At 38.4% G+C, this 10,499-nt stretch overlaps 1 protein-coding gene across 1 annotated transcript in view; it reads left to right on the forward strand.

Annotated features, from left to right (window-relative positions):
* LOC104942327 (survival motor neuron protein 1-like) overlaps positions 1 to 10,499 on the forward strand; it is an 18,259-nt gene that overhangs the window by 4,661 nt on the left and 3,099 nt on the right. The window lies entirely within an intron of this gene.

Raw genomic sequence — 10,499 nt, forward strand, 5'->3', positions numbered from 1 at the left:
AAGAGTACATACTTTCATAGGGGGAAAGTAGAAGGTCTGTGATAGAAATATAGAAAATCAAGAAGATATAAGTGATTTCTACAATAAAACACCATATATATATGTATATATGTATATGTATAATATATATGTGTATATATTAATGCCGCGCATTAATATATTCCCACATGACAGCTCATTGTTACTTTGTAATTCTACTCCACTACAATTCAGAGGTTAACCTGGTATTTTTACTCCACTACACTTATTTGAGTTACTTTGCAGATTCTGATTAATGATGTGAAATATAAACAACCCTTAAATCAGACTTTAGTTACACCTGAGTAAAATTCAGGGAAGGTGATTGTCAAGTGCCAACAATCAGGAGAGATATTTGATATTTGGTGCTTGAGAAGACTAAACATTTATCTGCAATTGACATGAATGGAAACGAATAATAAAGTATATTCATTACTCGTTAATCTCTACTAATAGTTAATTAAAGACTGTATATTATGGCTATTTTGCACATCCCTTTCAAGATTTCAAGATTTTCAAAGGTTTATTAACATATCATTTACACAACTACGGTGTATGCAATGAATGAAAATCTTGGGTTAGCTAATAATGCTGAACCGTAGGCGCTAACTTAACCTTTCACATTACCAAGGAACTGACTGTCAATCAAGCATTCTTTATTTTGATACCACAGACCTCTGCTTTCAGCGATTATTTAGTTTTGGTCTTGGATAAAGTTATATAAGCCAATGGCACCGCAGCTGCTGACCATGGTGTTCCTGCAGCAACCTCCAGTCCCCATACTTGTAGAAGGATCAATTCAATGTTGGTATTGGTGTTTTTCAATGGTTAGGGGCAACAACAACAACCAGACTTATCCTTTAATCTTTCTTCTAGACATCTCATTAATAATTTATCAATTTCACATTTGAGGCATCCCTGTGAATCATATCTCTCAACTACAGTTAAAAGGATGTTTATATAAGCAGTAAGTGACTTGGGTCGGCCTGTACAGTTTGGCCTGCGCGATGCAGAAAGTGGTCATTTATTGTCTTTTTTAACTGCCTGTCACTTCATTGTCCTGCTTTTGTAATTGTTTCCCCCACCCTGATTCCTTTCACCTGTGTGTGATGTCCAAGTCTTCTTCAGTCTGTTGTCATTGTACCAGTCGATGTCTTGCCCCGTTTCATTCAGCTTTTAGACTTTCCTGTTTCTGGTGTATTCCTAGTGTGCATTTACTGCTCCCCTTTTCTCCATCATCATGGTTTGTTCCCTTGTTTTGTTCCAGCTTTTACTTTAGAAACCTCACTTTTTGTTCACAACTGCCTCCCCCCTGAATTTCCTTTCCCCTGTGACATTGTGTCATTTGTTGACAAAATAAATGTGTATTGCCAATAGGTGTTCCTGAATTCTTGAACTTTTAAATTCTTTAAGATATGATTTATATTCATACAACATATTTTCTTTTTTATAAACAATACCTTTTGTTTTTGTGGAAAATGTGAACACTTTTCACTTGACAAACAACTTAATTAAAGGCGGGGTAGGTAAGTTTGAGAAACCGGCTCGAGATACACTTTTTGTTATATTCCATGGAATGCTCTTAACATCCCGATAGCAATGAATATCTGAAGTGCTCTGACAAAAAATCCATAAAAAAATGTCATCTGTGGAAGCCGTAGTACTGTAAAAGGCACGACCAATAGTTTTACCCGGCCCGGCAAAAATAACTGGATGGCCTACCTGCCTGTCAGCCTTCCATCTGTGCACAAACTTATCTCGTGCCCTCATTGGTCATGTGCACGTTCGTGTGTGTTGGAGGAGGGGCTCTGTAAGGAAGTGGCAGATTTTTTCCGGCTGTGTATTTTCAAATTCTAGCGCACTCTAGCTGGTTTCTCCAAAATTACCTACCCCACCTTTAAGTAAAAAATAAATACAGTTGTGGATTTGGAGCAAAACAAATCCGAATGAATGGCATTTAATTTATTGGAATTTTGTTACTTAACTTCTGACCCTGAATAGCTCATACAACTATCAAAACTCCAACTTTATGTTCTGCTCTCAAATGTGTTTGCATACAGTTTGTATCATTGGAACAATAGTGGCTCAATGAGACAAACACGAACCCTGTGAGTATACAAACAGACACACTGTGATCATTACTTTCAGGGATGTGTGGCTGTGATTACAAATATGCGAGTGTGCCATATTAGTTTGATCTTGGCCTGGATGTGACTGTCGACTGTTTTTTTGTGTGTGTGAGCATGCGAAAGCGAGAGCTGCACCCATTCATTATCCTGTAAATACAGCCTGAGCCAGAGCCATTATTTAGCTGTGGGATAAAACAGTGAGAGCAGCTGGAGAATTTGGGGATTTACCGAACACTAGAGCAAACTGACAGAAAGTTAGTGTCCTCATTTTAATATATGATCGTGAGAATGCCATTGGAAACAAGTGCAACTGTATGGTTTTGACAGTTATAATGATGTATTTTGATATATTAAATGTCATCATATATTTGGAGTGGCAAATCCTCAAGTCCAGGACACATTTCAAAAAACAAAAACTCCAATATTACCATTGGGCAGAAGCCATCTGTTGGTCATCCCACTCATCATTACTGATTCTCCGGATCACTTTGGAAACTAGTGCAGAGCCCGGTCTCATAACCTACAATTTGAAATGTGGCATTACATTTGTTTCAGACATTCCAAAACTCTACCCACCCTTCTGTCAGCTCTTCCTGTTTTGGAATCGGTTTAGATTCATGTGCCTTTACTCTGTAGTCCAATTTCAGCCAACTTTATCTTTGTTTATTCCAAATCTGGCTCATTAGGAGCTTAAAGCATTTCAAATGTGTTTTAATTGGTAATGTTTTGATTGTTATATTTGATATACCCGGGTCCCATTTATTAAGCTACGTTGACATTTTTGTTGCTAATGCCTCATAACGTAGTTTCCATAAAGAAAAAATACTTATTGTTTTATACTGTAAAACTAACATTACAATTGCACCTAGATTAAAATGTAGTATGAGGTTTTTTTGGTTTGTTTGTTTTATGTCATTGTAAATTTAATATATTTTTGGTTTTGGATTGTTGGTTGGAAAAAACAATTTATTTTGAAGATGTCAAATTCTGTCTCTGAGGAATTGTGACAGATACATGTTGGTATTATTAGCTGATTTGTCCTTGAAACAATTCACATAGTGTGTGACTTGGCTCATTCTAGGATTCTGTTCTTCATCATTTGTAAACAAATTAGTCTTCCAAACCATATTTTTGTGAAGCGTGACAATGAGCCCAACCCTTTGACTGACATTATTGCATAACTACCTTTATCTCCCTACTGGTGGGATGAACGTTTACAAAAAGATCCAGTATTTAGAATTTAGTTGCATCTAAGAATGAGGTTGCAGATTGCAACCAACTGAATACCACTCCGCTCACCCCTCCCTTTCCAAATGTGTCAGATAACTTATTCGGGGACATTCCGGTAACCAAAAAACACAGACATGTACTGTAGAAAAAACTGTACACTTGAAACACAATAATTATTTAGGTGATAATACACTATTGAAACAATAGCCAAAATAAATCCCCTTGATCCTACACTTTCCTTTTAAATAGAGAAATGGTTTCTCTCACTTGTATTCCTACTGGATTGAGGATATATGTCTGTTAAACATTAATAGTCAGACACATTTGACAAACAAAGAATCAATCTCAGATGCTTGAATAAAATATGAAAATGCATACTGATATGTGTCCTTTGTGTTCAATTAGTGCTGCATCACGACGGAGCACGGAGAAGTTGTTCAAGGTCTCTCCGCTGCATTGTTTCTGTTGAGGTAAACATGAGGCGACAGTTATTGGCGAACAACTAGTACCTTCCCTATTTAATCTCAAAAAACATGTTTTCACAGAAGCAAGGCCGACTTTTGAAATCCCTTACACCACCGTTTTACACTTTAATTAGAAATAGAAGTAGTCCTGATAACAGTTTTTAATGGAGCAGACTGTCATTGTCTGTTCTAGTTTCACTGGCTTGCCGTGATGGCTGTCTCTGAGGAGCATTAAACGAGCCGTTGATTAGATTAATAAGGCAACAGATTGAATGTGGTTATGTGTTTGGTTTACAGGTCATTCCCTAAGCCCCTCTCCCTCTGTGGTTGCTATAAGGGACCCGGCAGTAAAGCCATTTGTTGTCCCTTTGAAGATGCTGATGGGTCCCGGGGGGGCCGGTGTGGTTGGCTTCCTGCTACAACAGGCAGGCGGTCATGTTGCACTGAGATCCCCACTCTGTTTCCATCCTCCTTTCCACATGCAATGTGTGTCTCACTATATTATGTCTCCACACAACACATAAAACCTTGTGGGACAATGTGGAATTTGCTGACACTGACTGCGCATAGCTGGTGATATTTCACCAAAAGAATGGAGGAGCGAAAAACTTTTAACATGAATTTCTAATATCCTGGTGTTGATATTGCCTCGGCGTTATCAAAGTCCACCGAGGCTGTGCAAAAAATTATTCTGTGAGATAATGGAACAACTTCTCACAGTAGGCTCTGTTCCTCATTTCTTTTCCTGTTTAATCACTAATGGGACATGATATAATGTGACAAATGAAAAATATCACATTTCAAGCCATCCAACACCTGGCATTTATCATTGTTTCAGGAAATGCCCAAAGGGTGAAGCCACAGAGCTTACCTGAGACTGTAGCCTATTGATCTCCGCTGGCAACACTAACTGTGCTCTATTCATCCTGTTCTGGCTGAGATCTCGCACAAACAGAGCCGTCAATCACCGCCTCAGAGCAGCATTGGCACCACCCTTGAAATTAAGCTAACAATATCATTTGTCTCCTAAGTCACTTTCCCGCTGAATTATAGAGGCATTCGCGGGGGAATCCTCTTTCATTTAGCCTCTAAAGATGGATAATTACATTTAAAGTTTAATTAAGTCGTAATGAAACTTGAAGGAGAAGCAGTACAAGCCTCCTTAAGCTTTAGTTTTGCTCACAACAGCCGTTTAAGAAACAACCATCTGCAGATCACAATGTATGCTGCCACCACTGTATGTAACACATTGCAATCCTGTGTTCTGTGTAAACATGGCTGCCTGCTGGCATATGGGTGAATGACAAGCATGAATATGTATCGACGCGTGTAGGGGTTAAGTATCCGCCTCAAGGTCAGAGCAACAATGTCAGGAATCACTGATCAGCGCTTCTCTCTACCAGAGCAATATCTTGGAATAATATTGACACCTTAAACAGCTGATGAATTCATTGGGAGCTCAAAAAAAATCCATTTGGAATGATTTCTCCATCAGTGAGAAAAAACAGAATGTGGGCATTAATAATTCATCTGGATTCAGGGAGAATTGATCCACCGAGGTGGCAGACAGTCGGGAGGGTTTGAGAATTGCTACGTGTACGTATGCACTATGAAGATTCACGGAAAGACTGGATTTCTTTACTCTTGATAAAACACATGGGTCACATAAAATAGGTGGGAGAAAGCAATACATGTAGGCCCAGAGCTGAAAGGGCCTTTGAAACAATTCACCAAAATGTAAAAAGGTTTGTGCCCTTGCTTGTTCGCAAGTTCTGTTCTTGATCGTTTGTAGCCACATTTAGAAAATTAGTCTTCCAAACCTATCTTTTTTAGTGTCACAATGAGCCCATCCCTTTGACTGCAATCGTTGGCAAAACAACATCTACATCCTTGATTGTTGGATGAACTAGTGTACTAAATTGTCGAGTATTTAGGATTAAGTGACATTAAGCAATGATGTTGCAGATTGCAACCAACTGAGTACCACACCAACCCTTTCCTTTTCAAATGTGTCGGATAAACGTATTCAATATCCTTCAGGTAACCTAAAAACCGAAAGGCCCTCTCTTGGAGCATACTTTTTTTGTCCGCTCTTGGCGCGTCTATCGTTTTTGCCAACCCAATTTAGATCCAGAAGCCTCAGAGTGTCATCTGTGGCGTTTTCTTCCCATGAACTATGAATTTGAAGCTACAGTCTCTTCATAAAGCATATTTTTCAAAGTATAGGGATGAAAATAGCGCTTTAGATATGACGGATAATCACAGTTATGCTGAGTAAATGTTATTGAATCTTTCAATATTCTTTCAGCATGGATTTAAGAAGATTAAACTAGCAAACAATCAGTAGTCTTGTTTCTTTGTTTTTCCCGTTTTGTACCTAATTACAGTATTTTAATATACAATACTTCATTAATTTCTAACACTGTCAGGTGTTCAAAAGCAATGTGTGCCCAGAGTTTGGAGTGTTACTTTACAATTGTTTCTGTTTATAGTTTGTATTTATCTGTAAAATAATTTAATATGGAAATCTTATTCAAGTAGTATCGCAATTTTTAAGTAATGTACCCGATTACTTCCTGTTACATTTGAATGACCTCTATATCAAATGCAATGCAAACAAAGAGGAGAGAAAGAAAATATGCATGCATACACAGAATTTAAGTTAATCAAATAACCTACCGCATTTAAAAAGAAGAAGAATGAAGGTTACCTAACGGAAAACCAAGAGCAGATTCAGGCAGTACGCATAACCGTTCCAAGTATTGGACTACATAATAGCAGCATTTACCTGTAAATGCTTGTTCGAAGTCAATGTCGACTCATTGGATAATGACAGTGTAGTAGCAGCTTGAACTGAGTGGTCATTTTGTTTCCCTTTTCTCCTTTAAAAGAAAAATGATGGCAACATTTTCGTTCAGTAAAATAGTTAATTGATCTAGAGTACAAGATTGATGACTAGCAGATTAGCTATGGCTGCACACTTCACTTGAGAGACCCGTGAATTGTGCATGTGCTTCATAATGTATGTTTAAAATGTATTGTAACCTCCAATAATCACCTTTCTATAAAATATACCTGTAATCTGATATATGATCATATTTTTTAGGTAACTGAAAGGAAGTAGTTACCTTTTTGTATCGCAATCCCGAATTCCTTTACTCCCAAAGCCTGTATGGCTCTCATAGAGATGGTAAAGACTAAACAACCAAGCATTAAAGTCAGGATAAATTGGCTCATCAAATAATGATTATGCGTTTATAATTCCCCCAAATCACAAGAGGTATCAGGGAAGCAATCCCATTTCTTTTTCTCCTGAACGTATTCAGCAGTGCCCCATTTCTGCAGTAGTTAAACGCTGCCTCACTGTCTTGGTATCCATGAGCTTTCTGCTTTGAATTGAGTTTATCCAATTATCTTGCAGGTGTGACATCACTGGAGCCCAAGAAAGCCTAGGAGGCAGAGAAAGTGCTGCCGGTTGAATAGGAGATAAGCAAATGAAAAAGATGCAAATGGAGAAAAGTTATTTAGACTTTTTTTTTTTGGATGTCTAAGCTAATTGGTCGCCAGAGAGAAGTTGCTGATGCAGTGGTTTTGCAGCCTGCTGTGAAGCCACCCACTCTACAACTCAAACAAAAGCTCAGAGGCGCCGTGTGCACAACCAATACACACAAATACTAGAAAGCATCCACCATAGCTCTTGTCACACCCTACTTCGCTTGCTTCACAATACTCGCCACAAAACAAATTAGACTTCATTGTGTTCTTGTCCTTTGTATATTTTTTTCTACTGGCTGTCTTTTGTCCGGGAAATGTTAAAAGCTGACTTTTAGTGAGCCGAAATGTCCTGCTTTTGTCCTTTCCATGAAACATTTCAATCGCTCACCTGCCATTAGCCAACATGATCTGTCTGCCAGAGTCACATTTTACCGAGAGATGTAGAACTGCTCTCTGCACACCCCATTAGAAAGAGCTCAGATAAGCCTGGGATTCTATGCATAACATATGTGCACTCTCACACACAGGTGCACAAATGCACATAGGCCTACATTTACACACACGCATTACACGGTTAGGCGCCAAGTGGGCATGCTGTTCCTTCAAACCTATACAGTTGATAAAGATGCAATAAAATAAACCCGAAGAAAATGAGAGGAGTTCTAATGAGCTGCAGAGGGAGAGGAGGACACCTGTTTGTTTATACAACCTTCCACTAACGCTGTTTGGTTAATCACCTGAGGCGCTGCTGGGGTGACGCTTATCTGCATCACAATGGAGGGGTCGGTCTGCTCTAAACACAGAGGACAGATGCTGTTCCATTTTGCTTTGGCTTTTCAGTTTTAATGCCTGCTTTTTTGCCATGGACACAGATGCAGATGTTCTGTATTGTGCTGCACCTGCAGTTCCAGCCCAGCTCCCGCTTGCCAAACCATCACAAAACAGCCAGACTGGTGTACTCACAATGAGCCGAGTCAAAAAATACCTCCCCTCCCATCAAAGTTGGAAATGAAAGACATCAAAAACGATTTCAATCTCACCTCAATTTTCTCTCAATAGTTGTCTGCAAAGTAGTCCTCTTCTATCACAAATAAAGAGAATCCCATTACATATTTCTTATTTTTTACTGGCTCTTTTGCCTCTGAAGGCCTCTCACCAGCTGTAGTTACCACTTTATTTGCTGCCGCCATAAAGGTGACTTATAAGCTGTTATCACAAGGCCGGCAAGAAACGTCAATACAAGATTAAAAGGTGTGAGCAGAGAAAGGGACAGACTTCATTACACACATCAAGTTGATGTAGAGCTACAAACACCTATTGATATGTGTGAGACATACGGGGTAGTTGAGGGGTTCGATTGAGTATTGTCCTTTCATTGACACCTATTGACTCCCATTGATTTGTCAGATGAAACGGGCTGATGGGGAAATCTTATTTGGCTCGACATTCATTTTCACACAATGGTAAATGGTACGGAAGATGGATTTCGGAAATTGATGAGGACAATGGAAGAGTACCAATGTTTTTTAATGCATGCAATTTTTTTTCGATTATTATAATCTCACATGAATGTAGCACTAACACTCTTTCTCTTGTACTAAAAAAACGAATTTTGTGTAAATCCCAGGGAAACGGATCATTCTAAAATGAATGACTTCTTTCAGTAGATTGAATAAAATAGGTTATTCCATGGCCAATGCACTAAGTTTCATAAAATAAAGCCAGTTGTTTTTTATTATCTTGGTTACAAAACAACAAAGAGGCAAAAAGTTAAAAATAACTCAAAACATAACCTCTTTGGCGGTGGTGAAAACATGTAAAACAATGTACTGTACAGAGATAACATAAACCGAAGTGAATTAATCATCATCATCCTACTGAATACTTTATAATCCAAAAATTACATTTCTACTGTCACTCACTAATTTTTATGGAAGACTAATCCTCCAGTGACTCATCATGAGCCTGAGAGACAAATAATTCTGCAATTAATTACCCCACAATTATTATAGAGTTTGACAAAAAATAAATAAACGAAAAACAAGAAAGACTTCACTATGATGTATTGCAAAGTTTTAAGAGCCTGCCAACAGATTTTCATTACCCATGAAAATAAATGGAAAAATAAAATGGCTGAAACAGTAAAACAACAACCACATTATGGTGTGCCAAATGCTTAGCTCTAATATAAATTGCATTTGATTTGTTCTTCAAGAGCTGAAATATGCAAAAACAGTAGTGTGGTCCTTAAAACATAAGTGTGTTGATATTCTATATTTCTCCTATTGTCAACACATTAAATGAAAAAAGCCAAACAACTTTGAGTTCATTTCAGCCTGTCCTCCTACAAAAAACAGCCAAATAGGTCGATTGTTCAGCAGCTTATTACGACCCATAGTCACGTTTTAAAGTTAGACCCTCCAGAAAAACGCGGGCAAAAATCCTTGATTATGCGGGCTAAATTCCTTGATTATGTGGGCTAAATTCCTTGATTATGTGGGCTAAATTCCTTGATTATGCGATTAAACATGCGGGGTTTTTATGTGATTTTATGCGGTGAAATTGCGGGAAGTTGCGAAATATGCGGAAAGTTGCGAAATATGCTAAATATGCGGGGAAAAAGAATAACAATTTTTTTAAATATTGGGCTGTCTTATTTATTCTCTCCCACACACACCCTGCCACTAACGTTAAACCCCTTTACTATTCAATTAAACACATTCAATGTTTATTTATTGTAAAAGCAATTGGGCTATTTTAATCTCACACACACCCCCCCCCACACACACACACACACACACTTCTCCGCCTCATTCTGTTTTCATTTACTCGTTCGTTATCTGACCAGCTTCAATCTTGTAGGCTACTCACTTCGTTTCTTGTAGCCCTCGAAAGGGTTTTGGAGGTTGATGCCTCGGTGAACATGAGTTGAATGGCTTTCTTGTCCGCAGCAGCAGAAAGCATTTTCGAATGTTTGAATGAATCAAAGTGGGTCGCACGTGATTTTCTCTTATGCTCAACACACAGTTGCACGGGGTGCAGAATAGTTTCCCCCCACTTTTTGCCCGGTCTTTAGTAGAAATGTTCGTTGGTAAATGAGCTCTATACAGTGTTGTTTACATTCTGTGATGCGCGAGCTGATGACGTCACGTCAAGACGAGTT

This window comes from Notothenia coriiceps, unplaced genomic scaffold (assembly GCF_000735185.1).
Source record: "Notothenia coriiceps isolate Sejong01 unplaced genomic scaffold, NC01 NC01_scaffold00004483, whole genome shotgun sequence".
Classification (NCBI taxonomy): Eukaryota; Metazoa; Chordata; class Actinopteri; order Perciformes; family Nototheniidae; genus Notothenia; species Notothenia coriiceps.